We start from the raw sequence: 22,894 nt of genomic DNA, 5'->3' as shown, positions 1-22,894 counted from the left end.
CGAAGCATCGGACGTGCCCCTCAAGACGTGACTCCCGACAACGAAGTGCTGGTGTTTGAGCGTCTGTTTGGTACGTCCCCGACGAAGGCTGTCCCCAAGAAAAGTGGAGAGTTGGCCGTAGGAGATTGGGTGCGCATTGGCAAAACCAAACGCACTTTCGACAAAGGTTACTTACCTAACTGGACGACCGAATTGTTTCGCGTCACTGGACGAGTGCATGGCCGTCATCCTGCCGTCTATAAATTGGAAGACATGAACGGAGAAGTGCTCAAAGGAACGTTCTATTTGCCCGAGTTACAACGTGTCACCAAAAAAGAAGACGACGTGTACGACATCGAAAGCATTCTCGAACGCAGAACCCGTAAAGTGGGCAAACGACGTGTCAAAGAAGTCAAAGTACGTTGGAAAGGATATCCACCCAGTTTCGATTCTTGGATCGACGCTTCGCAAGTCATGGACTATAAAAAGAAGTGACCATCATGCCCTTTCACACAGCAGACGCAGCTACGTCGACCACTCCTCCTTCACCTAGTTCTTCTGTGCAAGATTTACAAAAACAACCCTTGTGGGTGTGGTGTGGAGAACGTGTGCCTAAAACGCAAATCGTCTTTTTCTGCCAAATCTTTGTGGTGTATTGTGTCATCGGGGCAGCCATTGCCAATTTGAGTTTGCAACAAGGAGACAAACAATTGTGGACCATTTTATTGAGCAGTTGCATCGGTTACCTGCTTCCTAATCCCTCCCTGAAATTCACCTCGAACGGGAACCCCGGGAACCTTGTGTCCAGTGCCAGTGCCAGTCACCACTTCAATCACAACCAGAACCCCATTTTGGGCGGAGACACGCCTCTGACGTCCAGTAACCCCTCGGACAGCCACAGAACTCTGGAATTATGAGTCACCAAAACCAATTTTACTTAACCTTACCCAGTGACAGTTCCATGGAGGTGTTTCCCAAGAACACGTTGTGCTGTTACACGGCCAAATTACCTCAAGCCATCCAGTTAGATCACGAAGCCCATTGGGAAGTGGCTTTAGTAGAAATGATTCACCCGACCCAAGTCCTCAATGTCCTTCCCAATCAAAATTTTTTTGATGTGGAAGTTCATGACGAGGAAATGCAACAGTGGATGGATAGCAATGTCAAATATGACAAGAAAACCCGTACACAAAAGTACACCACCTATCACTTGTTCATTCCCCCAGGCTATTATTTTAGTGGTCAACATTTGGTCAGCACCATAACCTCCAGGTTTAATGTCGTGTTTCTGAAAGCTTTGGAGCATGTCAACAAAAATGTCACCATGGAGTACCACAAAGCAGCTCGTCGCTTCTTGATGAAATTTGAACGGAGTAAAATCCTGTCCATTTTATTTTGTCCTGAATTGTATGACATGTTGGGCGGAGACATGGACATGAGAAAGACCATGATCAAGAAAAACGAATTACCCATCGTTTACGACAACGAGTCTTTTAGCAAGTTATTTCGTGCCCCGGTAGAACTGAACCAAGGACTGAATTTGATGTTCGTGTATTCCGATGTGGTGGAGCACAACGTGGTGGGACACATCTCCGTACCGTTACTGCGTGTCATTCCTTTCAAAGTGGATTCTGCCACGAACACTGACGAGGAAGGTGAAAACACTTACCACGTCCACCGCGAATTTGTCCATCCTCACTATTTGCCTGTCAGTAAGTCGTATTTGGACACGGTCAACATTGCTATAAAAGGAGATCTGGGACAAAATATTCCATTCACCAAAGGAAAAGGCACGGTGAAACTCCATTTTCGAAAACGGTTCTCTCACGACTCTTAAGTCATGTATCCAGTGTACCGAGGGGTTGCTCGACAGCGAGGACACGGCTTAGGAGACATGTTAAAATCGGCCTTTCGTTCGGTGGCCCTGGTGTTGAAACCGATGGTGACACTCGGATTGCACGCCTTGAAAGATGCGGCACTGACGCAAGGCAAAGAATTTCTCCAAAATGTCATCATCGACAAACAAAACCCTAAAGAAGCCTTCATGAGGGCAGGCAAAAATGTCTTGCTGCAAACGGGCAAAGACATTTTAGGCCAACGAGAAACACCTATAAATGCCCTGCACGCTACCGAGTCAGGCATTCAGCAAGGACAAGGCAGAAAGAGACGACGAAGAAAACACCCTTTCACCAGACTTCAAGCGAGAAAGGCCAAGAAAAGAAGAACCGTTCGAGACTTAGACGTTTTCGATTATTGAGAAAAGAGACAAAAAAAAAAAATGCTGCACCGAGAATCTTGCGCTTGTTCCAAGACGGAACTGGATCTGTTTGCCATGCCCCCCACGATGATGACGATGCAAGAATCCCAGTGGGTGGAATTTCACCCCGTCTCCTCACTGACCGATTCCGCTCCCATCGAGTTTGAAATCAAAGGACAGCCCGAAGATTACATCGATCTGAATAGCAGTTACTTGTACCTGAAAGTCAAAATTCTAGATAAGACTGGAGGTGCTATAGACGATGAAGCAGTAGCTCCCGTCAACAATTTCATGCATTCCTTGTTCAGTGGAGTGGACTTGTACTTGAATAACAAACTGGTCAGTAGCAGCATGGATACTTACCCTTATCGTGCCTACCTGGAAAATCTCTTGACGTACGGAATAGATGCCAAGAACACTCATCTCAATGCCTGTGTGGTATGGGAAGCTGACGAACCTACCAAGTTTGAAATATTGGAAACTGATGAAAAGAAAGACAACAATGATGGATTTGTAGAACGAAGAAAGAGAATCACGGGAGCCGACACAAGTTTAGAACTGATGGATCGTTTGCATTTGGACATGTGGTTGCAAGAAAAGTATTTGCTGAACGGGGTGGATGTCCGCCTGAGACTGAATCGTAGCAGTGCCGCTTTCCATTTGATGGCTGATAGTGACGGTTACAAAACCAAAATCCTAGAAGCCAGACTCTACGTACGCCGTGTGGAAGTGTTACCTAAAGTGGGAAACGACATCAGTCAGACGTTGAGCAGAACGACTGCCAAGTATCCCATACGACGCGTGGAAGTGAAAACCTTCACCATTCCCAAGGGACAGCGATCCATGATCGAAGATCATCTGTTCCAAGGACAGTTACCCAAACGTTTGATCGTTGGTATCGTCGAGAATACAGCCTTCAACGGAGCTGCCGAAAAAAATCCTTTCTACTTTCAACACTTTGGCGTGTCCAAAATCGAAGTCAGTCGCGATGGCAAGACCTTGTGTACCCGACCTTTCGAACCTGACTTTACCAAGAAGAATTACTTTAGATCGTACTTGTCCCTGTACGAAGGCACCGGACAGTTAGGAACCAATACCAGTCACGGTATTACATACGAGGATTATGCAGGAGGCTACGCTTTGTGGGCTTTCGATTTCACTCCAGACCAAGGCAGCGACGAGGGACATTTCCACCCTATAAAATCCGGCCAGATTCGTGTGGAAATTCAGTTTAAAGACCGAGACCCTGATGAAACGGTGAACGTCATCCTGTATGCAGAATTCGATAATACCATAGAAATCAACAGTTTGAGAAAAGTCATCCTAGATTACTAGAAACCATGGAAGACTGTTATCCCTCTTTACCTAGTGGAGAAACGTTTAGTGTTGGATTATTGTTAAAAAATGTTAGAGTTCTTGTTGTTTAGTGTTAAGTGATTTTTGAATAAAAAAATGTTGTGTTTTGAAAAAAATTGTTTGATGTTATATTGTTGGATTATTGTTAAAAATGTTAGAGTTGTTGTTTAGTGTTAAGTGATTTTTGAATAAAAAATGTTGTGTTTTGAAAAAATGCCTTTGTCTTTTGTTTAGCTATAAGAATGTTGGATTGATGCTCTTTCATTTCTTACTATCCCTCTCATGACACTCACTAAACGTTGCGACTCAAAAACCGTATGGGGATGTTTTCCTTCACGTCCGCGCTTTGACTTTAAGAACCGGGTTGTTTCCAGTCTAACCATCCATTGTCGACTCATCCTCCTAAGAAGATGTGCTCCAAACTAGCTAAACTCAACGAAGCCTACGTAAATTTGCTTAGGGTCAGACACAGTCTGATACCGAAGCCAGAAGAAATAGAGAATGTGAGAATGTTAAAAATCACTGAAGACCTGATAGAAGAGCTCTTCAGAGAAGAAATGAACAGGGAAAAAGAAGAATGGACAGAGAAGTACAGACTTCAGAGACAGCAGCAGCAACAACAACAACAAGAGCAGCAGCAGCAGCAACCTGAACCTGACAGAGGCTTTGTCGATTGCCGTATCGACACCAAAGAGTTCTTCTTTTCTTTCCGAAGAAGCAGACCTATCGCCAGAAAGTCTATCCTCAGAGGACATCGCATTCTTAGAAACTAAAAAAAGAATGCCATAGCAAACAAAAAAAAAAAAACAGCCCTTTTCAGGGCTACCCCAATACTCTAGAAAAGAAATAACGATCGATTTGCCAATGTGTGTAGGTAGAATAGTGTGAAAATAAACACTAACTCTTTTTTAAAAAATGTGAGGGTATGTGTTTGTGTGTTAGTAAGTGCTTAAGTAAGTTGGTATGAATAGTAGATTAAAATCATGTTTTTTTTTTTTTTTGTGTTTGAGGTGTATATTTGGAGTTAGATTGGATTGCTTTGCGTATGTGGATAGTCTAATGAAGTGATTTATAAAAAATTTTAAAATAGTGATGGGTAGCATAAAAAAGTGAGTGAGTGTTTCTTTTAGGTCCGCGCGTTGTTGTTTTTGGTCATGATGTAGGTAACATCAATTTTATGTTTTTTAGGTGGATGTTTTCCTTCACGTCCGCGCTTTCACTATAAATTGAAACTCGCTGGGCAGTCTAGCTACCCTTGTTGATTGATCAACACCAAAAATGAACACGAGACTGTCTAAACTGTTGGAACTTCATGTGCATCTGGAATATGCCAGGCGCCTGTTGAATGAACTGGCCGCGGAAGCCATTGTGGAGGAGGGAAGGATAAGAGAGGAGGAGGAAAGAAGAAAAAAAGAAGAGGAGGAGAGAAGATATAAAGAAGAAGAAGAGGAAAGAAGATACAAAGAGGAGGAGAGAAGAAAAAAAAGAAGAGGAGGAGGAGGAGAAGGAAAAGAAGAGAAGAAGAATAAATTTCAGAATCCCAGAGAGCGAAAATTGGGATTCTGAAGCGACATATCCTGCCTCTGCTCTCTCCCCCAAAAAAGTAAAAAGTAACTGGGGGATAAGATGTGTATGTGGCGCCAGGCCTGGAAGGTGCCACCATTAACCAGGTGTCCATGAAGTTCCAAAAAAAACCAGCCCTTTTCAGGGCTACCCAATACTCTAGAAAAGAAATAACGATCGATTTGCCAATGTGTAGGTAGAGTAGTGTGAATATAAACACTAACTCTTTTCTAAGATAGTGTGAGGGTCTGTGTTTGTGTGTTGGTGCTTGTAAGAGCTCAGGTATGTTTGTGTGAATAGTAGATTATGGGTTTCTTTATTGTTTCTTAGCGTATGTGGAGAGTATAGTTTGGGTTTTGTAAGCGCTCACGTACGATTGTGAGGATAGTAGATTATGGATTTTGTTTATTGTTTCTTAGCGTATGTGTTTGTGTGTTTGTGTTTGTGTGTTTGTGTTTGTACCCGCTCACGTACGATTGTGTGGATAGTAGATTATGGATTTGTTTATTGTTTCTTAGCGTATGTGGAGAGTATAGTTTGGGTTTTATTATATGAAATGAAAAAGTAGGGGATGTTTTCCTTCACGTCCGCGCGTTGTTTGGTCATGATCTAGGTAAGATCAATTTTACGTTTTAGGGGGATGTTTTCCTTCACGTACGCGCTTTAAGTATAAGAACCCACAGTATTCGTCGTTCAAACCATTCGGCAAAGAATAAAAAAAGAAGATGGCTTCTAACCAAATGGACAAAATACAAAGATTACAAGACGTTTTAGACAACTTAGGAATGATGGAGCAGATGTTGATAAGACTGGTTGAAGACCATTATTCCTATAGTCCCCATCGTGTAAAGATGGAAATTAATAACTTAAAAAAGGTAAAGGACAAGATTAGTGGTGTCATGAAAGAGATAAAGGAGGAGAAGGAGGATGAAGAGGAAAGAATAAGAATAAGCAAATGGAACGAAAAGATTGAAAAAGAAGAAGAAAATGAGAAGAGGAAGAAAGAAGAGGAGGAAGAGAAGAAGAAAGAAGAGCAGGAGAAAAAGAAAGAGAAGAAGAGAAAGAGTGTTGGAGATAAAATAAGAACTTGGTGGAGAAAAAGAAGAAATTAGAAGCAGAAGAAGAAGAAGAAAACCCAAAGGCCCTTTTCAGGGCCAGCCATATTTCTCGAAAAGAGATAGCCTTTCCATTGCCTACCCCTTTTTTTAAATTTAAATTTAAATTTAAATTTAAAAAAAAAATCCCAAAAGTCCAAACTCTATTCCCCATGTTAATTTCCCCTTGTCGCTAGACAGACCCACCCTGTTTAAATTCCTTTGACGCTATACAGTCCCCTATTCCCATGTTAATTTCCCCTTGTCGCTAGACAGACCCACACTATAGTTCCATGTTAAATTCCCCTTGTCGCTAGAGTGACCCACGATTTATTCCCATGTTAATTTCCCTTGTCGCTAATCTGACCCACGATTTTTCTCCATGTTAAATTTCCCTTGTCGCTAATCTGTCCCAGGGGGGTCTGTAATGCTAATTCCCATTGTCGCTAATGTATCCCCCTTTACTACTAATATTATGAGATCCGAATAACGACACTAGACAAATTAATACGAACTTCATTTCATCTTTTCATTCTCGAAGTACATACAGTACAACACTATGTGACAAATATGCTATGTTTATCAATATTATTGTAAATTCTGGTATATGATTTTTATTTATTTTTATAGCTCTTATTCAAGTCTGTAATGTGTATGGAATGTCTTTTGTTAAGTTTGACCTATGTGTCTTGACTATATCATTGCTTGGGATCTATAAATAAATGTTTTCGTTTGTGTTGACAATTAATAATAATAATCTTATTAATAAAATTAAAAATGGCGCCTATGGCGTAGTTTCTCAGTGACTGATCGAATATCGATTTTTCGAAAATGTTTATGTGGCTTCTCATTTGTTGAGACGTAAATACGTATTTCGACGTAAAATCAATAGTGTATGCTGTCAGGTGAGGTCTATTGCAAAGTACAGTCGCGACATACAGTGTATATAAGGAGAACATTAAGCATTTATTTCATCTCGAATTTTGAAGTCATTCACTTATTTTGTTCATGATGTAATTCTAGAGGTGTTTTATGTTGCACTTATATATTATTCTAGAGGAAACAAGTTTGTTTGGACTGTCCATTATTTGGGCTATGATATTATTCTGGAACTGCTATAAATTATTGGAATGATTTCTGGACAATGCCATCTTAACTACGTCACGGTTCTCGTATTTTCCGAATTTGAAAATTGTAAGGGATTTTTCTATTGTTTAGGACTTTCATATACCTCTTTATATGGACTAGCGTGGATTCACTTCATAATACTGTAAGTTCTTCTCTCATGTTTCATTTATAACTTTCATGATTAAATGGTTTGAATTTTACAAAACATGTCGGTTTCGCTTCTTTACTGTTACTCAAGTGTGAGCTGTAACAACAAATAGTAATGAAAATAGGACAATTATGGAAATATGGATATTCGAGTAATTACTTGTAGAATTTGAGTCAACGCTTTGGGATATTTATTTTCTTAAAATCACCATCCCTGGACCTGTGTCTAAATAATTTCGTTTGAGTACTGAATGCACATGCTAGTCTGTGGTGATTCCGCTGCTACCATAATAAAGTTACTGAGAAAACCTTGGAGTAAATATCCTGGTGAAAAACACATTCTTGGAAACAATTAGTGTGGGCCTTGTACAATGTTGGCTATAGGAGTTGGTTCTAGCAAGGAACTGAAACCCTAAGAGGCACACACAAACGGCGTCGATGGTGCATGTTACTAATAAGATATCGCGTTTCTTACATCACGTGATATCCATGCGATTAAACGTGCATATATTGGTCTCATCCATGATATGAAAGCAATCAGTGAAAGAATCGCCAGATTGATCATCAAAGAAACCATGAACGCTAAAATTGCGCTTATCATCTTAGGCTGTCACCGCATACCGATTTAATTTGATAATAGTACAATTCTTATATGATGTAGAGAGACTTTGACAGCTTCAGTTTCGATGTTTTTTATACTGCTTATTTCAATTAAACCACTACTGAAGATTTTATGTGACTCAAATGCCTGGACAGCAATTATCTTTCGAAGCTTATCACGTTCACTATCACAGAGAAGGTCGATTCGAATCCGTTCTTGAAGATTCACCATAGACTTGCCAAACACAGCATAGTTCATGCGTTAAACAACTCTTCTCAAACTTGGTCATTGCTGCAGTACACAGGATTGTATTTATTTCAATTCACCTGTACTATCCCCATATAAAAAAGCACATTTTTCCAAGCGTGCACGTACAAAGCGATAATGGGGCTAACTTCTTCACAGTTGTTGATTTTCGTAATTTGAATAGTAAATTATATGTCACCAGCCTAAGTACCCAATATATATATGGCACACCTATTCCTAGCCACATACATAGCTGGATGATTCATATGTGAACTACGTCGCTGTTTTAAGATCCCAAATTTGGCACAAGCTTTGTAAATTATGTGTACCTGCTTCCAGAATCGTCCATTTGCACACGATGTTAACGGGGACAGCTACTCATTGCGCATCGACAAAGCTTCCGGTACTAGAGCATAACCACTATCAGCTTATGAATCTCGTATAGATAGTCCCAGACAACTTTAGGAAGTATCCGATGTCGCTTTCGCTTTTATATGCTTGTATGTTTACACTCCACTGAAACCCACCAATTAGTATGGGCTTCCATATTTCTTAACCATAAAGACTTTTGGTGTTTAAGTACATAATGTAATTTTCAGAGGATGTGGGATTGTATCTATCTACACATTGGGAAGCCCCAGTTCTAATACTGCCTTGGAAAGAAATGTATTTTGACTACGAAACGTGGACCAGACATTGTTTGTGTGTTCATAATCACAGTGATGAATATAATGCCATAATCGGAAGCATTCAGAATCAGCAAACTGTACCCAACCGCTCATGTGCTGGTATGGCTACACCCCTTTTATATTTATCAACTTCAGCTTGTCAGTATTGGTGGTACTGCATCTACTGGTGATGTTGAATCCGTCGTTGGATCCCTTCGCAATGTCAGTGGCTATCATGTAGAGACTGGAATTAAGGAACTGCAGTGAGTCAGCAAACTGCAGTTGACCCAGCCTAAACATCATGCATTGCCTCATATTGTTCGGGAACACGCTTATTGGTTCATTTGAAACTGCTACGACTCCTTTCATAATCAGGTAACCAACATACCGACGCATTTTATGAACCACCACTAGGAGTCTTGTTTTACTTGGGTGAATTCGCATCTGACGGACGTCTGCATGCCCTGTGTGCGGATCCTCTATGCACACCAGTAATATAACAGTGGCAGTCGATGTTAAAAGGGGCAACATAGATCTAGCAATGAGTGGCCACGGTAAACTCCCGAATGATTTTAGTTATAATTATGTCTGCACGAGAGGAGAACTATTATTGTTTCGAATTCGTTGTAACCTCAAGTGATTTAAGATACACATCATCTGAGTTCTAATCCGATGCTACATTGGTGGCTCATTTTGTACATCACATCTGACAGTAGTAAAACTAAATCCGCATGGAACTTATTCAGTTATTTGCTTTGCATATGTCTGAGCATCAGGTGCGTCCACTGAATTGTTAAGACAGTCCGCGTAAATTGTATACGGACGTTTCATCTTCCGTTCGACCGCGTTGAATTTCCAAATGTTCTAACTTGGTTCTAGCATGATTGTACTCTACGGTTTTCACTGATTCTAGCGAAGTCATGGTCGTGAAGCAGCTGTTGGATGGTGACTAAGCACAGGAAGCATTGACATGGAAATGTTTTCCCCTTGTACGTGATGCTTCGGTTAAACAACAGAGAATGATTATTGTATCAAAACATAATGGTACAGCTTCTGAACCATTGATCTCGCTTAGCAGCAACATATAAATCTTGGTCCGCCCATATGATATGTTGGTTTTGATCAGCTAGGGATAGCTCGAGGGCATGCGAATTTTAGTAACTTGTACTGGAAAGTATATATCATGAAAACGTTGTTCGGGCAGATGTTGCTGGTACTGTCGCTTTTCTGTTTATCTGAATTGTCGCTCGCACGTTGCCTCGCAAACACAGCCGCCCATTTAAAACATTAATTGTATCGTTCTCCACGTTTGTCACAGCTCTGCAGGAACATACGCTGGGTTGGAATAGAACGTAACCAGTGGAATGTCTTTAACAAGGAAATATCAGTTGAATTTCCACGCACCTGTCCTGAGTGCATCATGGCCTTGTACATAAACATTTTTCCACGTCAGGAAAATCCTTGAAAAGTTGTGTATATTTATTTATTATTGGTGCAATTAAATTTGCCCTTGAGGATCACAGAGCACTGCTATAAATTCACGGATTTGCATTTTCTATACATCATTATTGTCATGGCGAAATGGCATAATCAAACTTCACACGAAGAACAAATTTCATCTTAACCAATGAGGTGCCCATCTGCTGTAAGTCCGATACGATTTTAGGGTGTATCTTTGAAAGATGTTTTGCAACGTCTTTACCCCGATCATATTCAATCGGGATAATTGTTCGATAATCTTGTAAACCAAAGCCACGTTTATGTAATTTAAACTCAAGTACATGTAATTGTCGTGCTTTTGTGGCATCGTCAGTGACAATGGTTTGAGCAATAGATCGACGATGCTCTTGTTCATCACCAAATAACGGAGCAATCTCAGCCTGCTTGGCTCGTGTAATCGTAATTGTAATTGGCATCTAATTTATATCGTCAGGTTTACTTTCTGTTTCATGTATAACAAAATCATGCTTCCACATTTTCTAATTTTTAAGAAATATATTATTTTCTGCGTGTAATATTCGAATCTGCAACATCATAGTTAGAATTATAGTCCAAAGAGAATAATTAACAGGTAAATGTAAAACGTATGCTTAAAGTTAATATGCTGTTGGATAAACAGATGCACACACTCCTCCTAGATGAAGTCAATGTGAGAACTACTCCATTTTGAATTACTATCACATGGCTTGTTATATACATATAATAATAGAGCATTGAAATAATAACTATTAGGCATTTCACTAGTTACGCCAACTTTTATTTGAGCAGTTTTCACATTGACGATTAACAATTTGTTTGACTCTTCTTTAAAGAGAAGAAATGTAAAATTCCACTTTGAGATCATAATTTGCACTCACGATTAACACATCTTAAGTTAACTTAAAAAAGCACTACGTTAAATTTCAATGGCACGCTGGAAAAGGGATATAAAATATCCTTACATTCAATGCTGCTCGCCTACGAAACAACAGAAAACTTGTAGTAAGTATGTATGCAAATATAAATCGATAGGCAAGCACACGGTGCTTACCAACGGTTGCTATGATAACTGCGGGCTATACATGTTTGCCAAAGCTCTTACTATAATAGTGGTCACTTTGTTTATGATGTGAGCGTTGATGCAAATAATAGATCTTCACGTATGTATTCACTTATGTCTGTTTTTGTATTTGTATTTGGGGGGACACTAATGTTCAATGGTTGTGTTTGTAATCCGATTCCGATTTCAGTTATCAGTATGTTTACCATATTTTGCGTTGATAAAAAGCATGACAAAAATGGCCAGTGGATAATGGGCGTTTATGTACTTACGCCATATCCACGTTGCAACCGAGCCATATCCGAGTATGCATTTATCACGTTTATGGATTATCTAAGAGATGTGTATAACATTTATGGAGAGTGGATCGTGGTTTTCTTGCTTACTGATCCAGGTCACAGCTGTCAACTTCACATGACAATTCTCTCGCAGTGGTGTCTGTTGATATTTTTTTATATATAAGCTTGTGATGCTTACATATGATATAGAAGACGTTTAGGATTAAATGCGTGCGTTGTCAGTTCCCTTGCCATTTGTAAAACTTTTGTTTACTTTGTACTGTAATTAACATTGATACAAGAATTGTTTACTTTGTAGTTTAAGTATCTATTGTATCACTTATATTCTTGGTTTAATAATGATAACAAAAAATATGTCATTTGAAATATTTAAAAATATGGGTTTCAACGATATGTAAAATTTAGAATTGCATCAAGACCACTTAATAGGCTGTTCAAGTACTAACTAGATTTTACACCTAATAGGATATTCAAGTACTAACTAGGTTTTATGCCTAACAGGATATTCAAGTACTAACTAGGTTTTACACCTAATAGGATAGTCAGGTACTGACTAGATTTTACACCTAATAGGGTAGTCAGATACTAACTAGGTTTTACACCTAAAAGGTTATTCACGTACTACCTAGGTTTTACACCAAATAGGGTACTCAGGTACAAACTAGATTTTATACCTAATAGGGTAGTCAGGTACTAACTAGGTTTTACACCTAATAGGGTAGTCAGGTACTAACTTGATTTTACACCTAATAGAGTAGTCAGGTACTAACTAGGTTTTACACCTAATAGGGTAGTCAGGTACTAACTAGATTTTACACCTAATAGGGTAGTCAGATACTAACTCTATTTTACACCTAATAGGGTAGTAAAGTACAAACTAGGTTTCACACCTAATAAGGTATTATAGTACTAACAAGGTTTTACACCTTACAGGGTATTCAAGAAATAACTAGGTTTCACACCTAACAGGGTATTCAAGTGCTAACTAGGTTTTATACCTAACAGGGTATTCAAGTACTAACTAGGTTTTACACCTAATAAGGTGTTCAAGTATTAACTAGGTTTTACACCTAACAGGGTATTAAAGTACTAACTATGTTTTACACGTAATAGCTTACTCAACTACCAACTGGGTTTTACACCTAATAGGGTGTTCAAATGCTAAGTAGATATAACATCTAATAGGGTAGTCAAGTACTAATTAAGTTTTTCACGAAGGTTTTATGCAAGAATATTTAAAGAAATTGTGATTATTTGGTTATTCGTTTGACATATGTTCAAGAAATATTAGTCAATGATACATGCATGGATATTTCACACTTATACCAAATGAAGTGTCGATCAAGAACATAGGTCCGTTCAGTGAGATTATTTTCATATGACTCACAATTTAGAATGGTATCGAAGCTCGACTTGAGTGGAGACCTCTTTACATTTGAAGTGTGTTCTCACGTCTGAATAATGTTTGCATTAAAAGCAATATGTTACAAGAAGAGAGGGTAATTAGAGTTTGTTTGAAAATACAGCTTGATGGTTAAAGAATGTCTATTACACAGTTTAGATGTGAACATTTTATTTAATAATTACCAATCATCGTTTTAAAATGGATTATATATCATGATGCTGCATGCATATCAATATCATTATAATTTGATCTGGCTTTATTTTGTTTCTTCATTTTTTTTTTCTTCACACATGTGAAGCTTTCCTGAGTATTTCTAAATCATGATACTTTCATTATGCGTTTGGTAAAAATTGTATGGATTATATAACTGTAATTATTAGTAAGATCTTATGGCCAGTCAGGGTCTTTGCTACTCTAAATCGAAGTCGGTTCCTCTGCTGCAGATCCTACAGCCAGTCAAGGTTTGGAGTTTCCCAAATTTAAAATCTGTGGTTCTGTTATACCTGTCTCTAAATGTAACAGCCAGTCAGGGTCTATGCTACTCTGACTTTAAATTTGTTCCATTTGTCTTTATTAATTACCGCAAGTCAGGGTCTGGTGTTTCTCAACTTTAAAATATGTTCCTTTTTTACACCTCTCTAGAGAACTAACATGGAGTCAGTGTCTGGTGTTTGTGAAACTAACAATCTGTTTTTCTGTTACACATGTCTGTAAATGTTACAGCCAGATAAGGTCTGTGTTACTTTAAATTAAAATCTGTTCCATTTGTCTATCATTATTACAGATAGATTCTATGCCACTCTAAATTAAATTTTGTTTTCCTGCTCCAGCTATATACAAATTTATAATTTTTTCAAGTCATTATGGTTAATTTACTGCAAGGTATTATGGGTTAAACTGGTACAATCTTATATTTCATTTGTTCGTCCCTTATGTCAATGAAAATCGTTAGATTAAAGAGAGCCTTATACCAGTCATACTCATAAAAGATTGCAGAAATTTTGCAACATAGTTTCGAAAACAGAGATACAAAAATGAATAGTGGATTGTTAAATATTCAAAATAGTTTAACTTCATATTTCTTTTTTAATATTTTCTTTATGGCAGCTGAATTGCCGTTGCAGTATTTTCCTAATAATGGAAAACATTGCTCTGAGCTTCGCCAATTAATCAGTTTAATTCATAATTGGACGTGGTAGACTTTGATAATAGTGCTATGATAAGATATTAATCACATGTCATTCACGTGACATTCACATACGAGTCACATCAACAACCGTTTTGAATGAGAGAAGCCGCTTCTGAGTGGTTCGTTATTATTTATGGAACAGCTGATTATCCGCGAATGTTGTTCATACATTTTTTAATGGCTACAGTAGATTGGGACTGTGTTATTCAATATTAATTTGAAGCTGTCAGAGATAGTGTACAGAATAATGGAAAATCCCTTCAGACTGACCGTAACTTGAAGACCCAATGCCACCATTACGTGCACAAAGTCGTATATACCAAATCATCTAAATAATGCTCAGTTTTGAAAGTGAAACATCGTTAAGTGTCAAAACGAAATAATATATAATTTCTCCCTCACACTAAGAATCATGTCCATTCTTCACATGCGTACAAATTAATCCAATCTTGATTGGCGACGTGCCTGAGTCACTTAATTTCAGATTTATTGATGTCACCGTTGTAAACATATGAAGCCAACGCCACTCTATAATGGATAAGGTAGGTGATAATTTGTGCTATTTCCAGTTAGCGTTTGATGTGATTCAATACCCAGCCTAGCATTTACTAGTATATTTTCTTAAAAGGCATAACTGACGTTCACTATTGTTGCAAGTCAGCGTCGGATGCTTACCAGTTAACAAGGAAATCCGCAACAGCTGGGCAGTTTTTCAGCCCATATTCCCTTTTCATAGCAAATCCAGCACCCCAGCTGATCACTTATATTTATTCGAGTCTTATTTGATTCCAATGAACGAATTTCCTTCCCGGATCCGCTTACAAAATGCGGGCCTACCTCTTTTCATTCCCGCTGAAATCGATTTGCGTGCAAATTTCTAGTTATTAGAATAGTTACTAACGGAATTTGTCGAAAGCATTACATCACTACCTTATAGCACACCATACAAAAATGAATTACGAGCGACTTCGGGGATAAAATTCGGAGGTGACAAGTGTAAACTTAATATCTGAACATTGTTTAATCTTACCACATCTATTATTTCAAAAGTTATTGGGAGGGTATATTGTCCATCATCCATCCATTATGACAAGTTGTTGCTATTCACCTGAACTACTTAGAGGATTGCAATAACATTGAGACACGCATTACTATCTAGGTCTTGTTGGTCCTGATAGACGATGGTGCTGCTTAGACGTACAATATGGCCGTCACATCAGATTGTATCATTACTACTACTCGTGAATGGATGGTCATGTCTTCATGGGGTTTTCTTAAAAAAATTATATTATGTTCAGGTGGTTACACTAAGGGTGGCCACCAAAACAACCATCTTGAAAAATATTGTTTTGTCAGACCTCTATAACGGACAGGAATGGGGATTTTAACAGAAGATGTTTCGTGGTGTTTGGCCCTGTATTAAATTGCTACTGACGGCCATATTGAAAATTATCGCTAATCCTCATGAATGGATGGTCCTATTGGCATGTGGTTGGCACGAGTAGACTTATCAAGATGTTTGATTTGTCTTAAAATGAAAATGGTATCGGTCTGAGTATAGTCACCAAGGAAGCCATTCAAAAAGATCTTGAACTTATGATCATTACTAGAGATGGCTTTAACACCAGCACTAAGAAATGGAGTGTTATCTTGGACAGTAGAGCGACAGCCCTTAAAGGGACTCTAATTGTTTCGTTTTCAATAAGGGCTCCACCTTCCTTAAGCGACCTCAACCAGAACATTGTCATTCTTTTTCATGCAATCTACACAATCATTTGCCCTATTAAAGAACATAAAACAAAAAACAAATTCCAACCCCCATAATTGTGAACAAATTTTGAGCTGAGACAAATCGTCAATTTGTTGAATTGTCTGTCTACATGTCAGCCAGTACCTATGATTAAATAGCCAGGAAAAAAGGTAAATCAATGCAAATCGTTAATGTACTGATAATCTGATCAGGATATGAACTGGGGCCTCTAATGTTACGTATCCAGAACTCTAACCTTTGAAGAAGCTTTATACCTTAGAAACAGCATAGACCTTTCCGATGGAAAACCATTCCAGCGTTACCTCCCTCTGAACACAACGTGTCACTAGTTAGTTAAGATAATGTTTACATTACCTTATTACAATAAGAATAACTTTTACTTCAGCCGAAATATTCGAATAGTTTGCACTTGATATGTCATTGCAAACCATTTATTTATAAACCTAATTAAAAAAGTATTACAGCATTTGCGGTGAATTAACCAAAATGAGGTTATTAAAATACTGTATTTTCCAAAAATTTCTTGAAAATATTGGCTTATGTTTATGATGTTGCACTACATATTAATTTGGGAAATAAATATGTGTCTTTCATTTTCAAATATTTAATCGAAATAATATATTAATGTAGTACGTAACGCTGACTATCATGGTCTACGTATCATGCATTCTCAATATTCTTGCCCAATCGAATGAAGTCTTATTCCCTCCTAGTCAAATGAATTATTTCTATTAAAATCGTAATGGTTACAATTACATAACGTCTTCATAACTAGGTCTTAAAACAAACTATAACAATTTCGCTGAAAAATCGACTTACACACAGTTCTTTCTAAACACAGAACATAGAGTGTATTGTGAAGCAATATGGCTTTTCTCTTTAAAATATGATTGTCATATTAGCAACATATGCATGCATTTATTTGCTTGGTTTGAATATAGAAACATGCACTTAAAGTAATTACGAGACAATTCAAAACTTATCTGAAAAGTTATGAATAAACTGCAGATAGTTTACATTTGATATTAAAGCACACTCATTTGACTGATATGTCATTATTTTTCACTTTGTTCGAGGTATATATCTTCAATGTTCATTTATTTAAATGTGGGGCAGAAATCTCGCTAGATTATGGCACAATTTCATACTTCAGATGTATATCCACAATATGAAGAATCAAAAGGAAATTTAAATGTTTTCAATCGAATCAATACAAATGAATTTAAAGATACAATTAGCTCCAATATCACATAATATCCGGGCATGTGTTTAAATACAGACTGTGGAAATTTCTATATGATAATTCATTTTGCAGATGCTTTAATTTATCCCAGATTTATATGACGACATTGTGGTACATGTGCATATCGGATGTCTCAGCCTGCATATTTCATGTTTGTAGTCCCTCTAATCGTGGCTTTAGACATTTAGCATGGCTTGTCCCAAGAGCGGGAAACAAAGTGTCCTTTAAATGGTCATGGTATATTTGCATGTATGAAGTATTAAATCATCGAAGATAATAATGGATTTAATCAAACAATTAGTGTGCAAAAATAAAACCTTTTGTGGACCGAGGAAGTAAAGGTTGCCATGGAAAAGAAAAATATATTTTAAATGTAGGCATATCAAGAGTCTCATTCAGAGGTGCGCACACTTTTTCTGTTATTTGCACTGGACTTCATCAATTAAATATTTTGGCTCGAAGCCTAAATTGGTGGGAGAAGATGATCTTAGTAACTCTTGGTGTGATGAACTGGTTATTGGGATACAACTGACTCTGTCACATCAACGCGTAATCATGGTTCACAGGATGGTGGGCATTTCACTTTCGCTCGTTTGTCATTTTATATTCGCTGAAGAAGATCTAAGACTATCGCCTTTACAGATCCTTCACACATCTCAACTCTGCATGAGTTCGAGTTGCAGTTCGATCAACGTGGATATGTCAGAAAATTTGCCAGTAGCTTCCCGTGGATCTGCAGGTCTTCTAGGGGCTTTACGGCATCTTTCTCCACTAAATATATTGGTCAACTTACATAAATTATCATGTGTTGAAAATTGGCATTAAACCCACAAAACCAAATAAATTGAAATATGCTGCTTATTTCAGTGTTATTATTTCACATACAAAACTCGCACTGTAGTTTATTTAATCTGATGTAAACGTTCTCTCTTTGACAAGAGGATACACCAGAAAGTCTAGGTAACTATAGGACCTTCAATTCAATTTAAATAAATGACTTTCCCGAAATGAGTCGGATAAACAGGCGTATAATTCACTCCATCGTGTGAAATATTTAGATTGATTGTCACTCACCTTGCATAGATTTGGGATTCACCCTTCACCCCCACCTCCCGATTTTTGATTTTGTACTTCGTTAATCTAGACTTGGGATGCTACACTCCCATGAAATAGACATGGAACTATTCACTCTCGTAACATAGACCTGAGATTTGTAGCACTGTATTGTTTCAAACTAATCATACCAACATATTCGTTCTTACTAGAAATTACGAGGATGTATATAGTATAGGTCACTTTGACTTAGTATTGAATTTCACATGGACCAATGTGGTTGACATCTGACGAGGTTAAACAGTGATGAGTCGGCTACTATTTTTAATGTAACATATCGCTTCTTAAAAAGGAATAAAAAGGGTTTACAGTTTCTAATTAAAATCAGATATGGTTTTATAGACAATGTCAGGGATTTCATTTAAATGTTATTATATTTATTCGATCATAAATGCTATAAAACATTCTCTCATCCAATACAAAACAAATCTTGATAAGAAATACAAGAAAACAACCATTGCATCATGTACGTTTTGCATCAATACCAATAACTAATAAATAGAAAACCAGCATCAGAAAGCTGAAGTTTCCTTTAAGCAGATTCGTTCTAGTGAAAACTGCCCATAACTTCGGGCAAACATTTTAAAATATCGTATGATTTTTCAAAAAAATGTAGTGCTTTATACCACCTAAGTGGGTGAACATTTTCAGAAAGAATGACACATTCGAATTTTGGGAATCAACGTGAAACAATGAACTGTAAATACACATGAACATTAATACTCACCATGTCTGTATATTTAATAAAGCAAACCTTTGTTCAAACTTTGCATTTTAAGTGTTTTAATATATTTCTAGGCTTTATCAATAATTTCTTATCGTTTACGTTGGATTTTTTTCAGTAGGGGTTGCTGTAACTGACATAAAGAGAATAGTAAGACAAGGGTAAATAGTTCAATATTTACAGGTCACGCTGTCTGTCAAGCTGAGCTTATCAAAGAAATATATTTGAATTCATTTTGCGATGACCAATTTTTCGTAACCGTCTTGTTTGGAACAACCTATTTACGTATGGTGCATTAGGCATAATCATAGTGAAATTTGATAATAACTGAAGAGTTGATATATTCATACGATTTAACATAAATTTTCTGAGCTCCACTTTAGATTATGTATTGATAGTATAAAGAAGAAAATTATGTTGCTGAAAACAAAATAATAAACTCTATTGTTAGAGTAATGTGTCAACAATCCCATAATCTGGTTAAAACAGAAATTACGCTTTACATTATACATTGTTCAAATCAAGTGATGGGAAATAAATTTACGTGCATATCTCAGATATGGTGGAGAAAATAAATGTGATATACAACAATGTCTATAACTTTCGAATGATGCTCAAGACCACTGTCAACTGAAATATTGTATTTCAACTAGTTATTTTGTAGCGACTGTGGAACCCGATCACTGGATGAAATAGTTTCAGAGCAAAAAGATAGAAGCAAAGTATCTCCTTCATTTCTAGGAAATCGGGAACATATATAGGAAACAGTATTTGGAAACCATATAAAAACCTTGTTTATTATTAATAAAACTTGCCAGACTTGCAATATGCCATATATTATTGTTTCTAAGAATGTATTTTTATGCTTTGGAAGAAATGGTTGGCTCGGACTCGCATGGGTACATGTGTGGTTGCTTGGTTGAGTAATGGCGCGCAGCCCTTCCTATACCGTTCGAAATAAAAACTAACTTCCATCAGTTATAATCATGCCTAGTTCGCAAATGTCTACAATGGTTTCGAAATTTGGAGTCAGCCACTCGTTGGTGAACTTAAGAAAATGTGAATAATCATGTATATATGTTTAAATGGAGTGGGGATTATCATATAAGAAAAAAGCGTGTGGATAATGCAGCAAGGAGGTACACTTTTCGTCATGACCACGTTTTGAAAAAAGATGGCAATTGATTATACGCTCCATCTCGACCTAATGAGAATGCGTTTGTGCACGAGTGCAATCGTGCATAAGCAGTGATGTGCTACTCCTTTTGAATCTGGTTGTGGACCTTGTAGTCGGTAGGCGTTTCAGCATTCATCGAAATACGTGGAGCGCGGGTATGGGTATGTGTCGACGTGGGGCAGTATAACATTTTTTTGCACACTTCCATTATTTTTATATTCAATAAAACCTAATACAAAATCCGCCAATATATAGATATCCTGATATATAATTGAAATAGATATCCCGTATCTTTCCAATAGTTGGTCTTTGCTTTAGGAAATATTTTGTGGCTTACTGAATTTGTATTCGAAACAAATGTAATGGGCTAATTTTCAAAATAAAAAGAGAAAAAGCCAATTTTAGCACTTTTTGTACTCCGGATTAAAGCTTTTATTTAGCAAAGCATAAAGATATATCTCAGTTACAAAATTTTTGTTTTCTTTCCTGGATCTCTCTCTCCCTTATTCCTGATCACACACACACACATACACACACACACACCTAAGCGATTATTCCAACACTAGCACCATGTGTTCGATTCCCGCCTAGAAAACATTTTATCGCTGTAATATATTTGATGATTTTAATGGTGCTATTGTCTCTCTCTCTCTTTCTTTCCCTACACAGACAGACAGACACACACACATACACACATACACATACACACATACACACACACACACACACACACACACACACACATATATATATATATATATATATATATATATATATATATATATATATATATATATATATATATATATATATATATATATATATATATATATATAATCCGCCAATATCAAGATATCCTATTATATCATTGAAATAGATATCCCGTATCTTTCCAATAATTGGTCTTTGCTTTAGGAATGCGTCACCATACAGCTGGGATACATAATTTGAGCGGCAACCATTAGCAGCAATTGAACCTGTCTCTATGGATTTCGTACGTACAATCCTGATGAAGAGTGCACCAAAGTCATGTGAACTTGATCCAATTCCATCATCACTGCTGCTTGAGTGCTTAGATCCAGTATTGCCGTCACTAACTGATGTTATTAATACCTCTCTCTCATCCGGGGAATCCCATCATTTTTCAAAACTGCCATTGTAAAGCCTCTGCTGAAGAAACCAACACTGGACCATAACGATTTAAAGAACTACCGCCCAGTTTCATATAAAAATTCTTAGAAAAGGTTGTTCTATCCCAACTTGTATATCATCTAAATTCAAACAGTGTTTTTAGCAATGTACAATCTGCATATCGCCCTTGGCACAGTACTGAAACTACTCTTCTAAAAGTAGTTAATGACATTCTCTCTGCTTTGGGTAGCGGAAAGATTACATCCTCACCCTCCTTGATTTGTCTGGAGCATTTGACACAATAGACCATGATATATTAATTCACCGTCTCCAGCATGTATTTGGCATTCATGATACAGCCTTACTGTGGTTCAAGTCCTACTTGGTCAACAGGACACAAATTGTATCTGTAAATGGAATACACTCCAGCCCAGTTGATCATTGTTGTGCTGTTCCAGAGGGGTCTGATCTTGGACCTGTTCTCTTCATTCTTTATACTCAGTCGCTCTCAAGTGTCATAGATCATCATCCAGTGTTTCACCAATTGTACGCTGATGACAGCCAACTATACAAATCTAGCCATCCAACTGAAGTTGATGCTACCATCCAAGGTGGAGAGAGGTGCATTTCTGATGTGAAATAATGGATGACGTCTAACAAGCTGCAGATGAATGATGATAAAACTGAGGCCATTCTGATCACAACACAAATACTTTATCATTCACATCCTTTACCTCAAACAATAAATATCAGTAACTCCAAAATTAAATTCACACAATCAGTACGAAACCTCGGTGTAACTCTGGATAGTACTCTCACAATGCACCAATATGTCATGAACATATGCAAGGCGGCGTATCTTGAGCTGAGACGCATCAGCTCAATTCGCAAATATCTTTCAGCTGATGCCACTAAAACACTTGTGTGTTCATTAGTACTTTCAAGACTGGACTATTGTAACTCAATTTTGTCTGGTTCATCTCAATATCTGCTCCAGAAACTTCAAAAAGTTCAAAACACAGCTGCTCGTATCATACTTAGAGTACCAGGATCAGATCACACCTCTCCGCTGCTCAGTACCCTACACTGGTTATCCATTCGATCCAGAATCAAACACAAAATTCGTTCTCTATGCTACGTTTCACTGTCGGACTTTAGCCCAACATACCTATCTGACCTCAGCCATGTGTACACAACAGCAAGATACTTACTCTCCTCTTCTGACAATCGTATACTCATTATTTGCACTATGGAAACAAAGTCA

Source organism: Sinohyriopsis cumingii, chromosome 3 (assembly GCF_028554795.1).
Source record: "Sinohyriopsis cumingii isolate HCF-2022 chromosome 3, ASM2855479v2, whole genome shotgun sequence".
Classification (NCBI taxonomy): domain Eukaryota; kingdom Metazoa; phylum Mollusca; class Bivalvia; order Unionida; family Unionidae; genus Sinohyriopsis; species Sinohyriopsis cumingii.
This window is presented reverse-complemented; position numbering follows the sequence as displayed.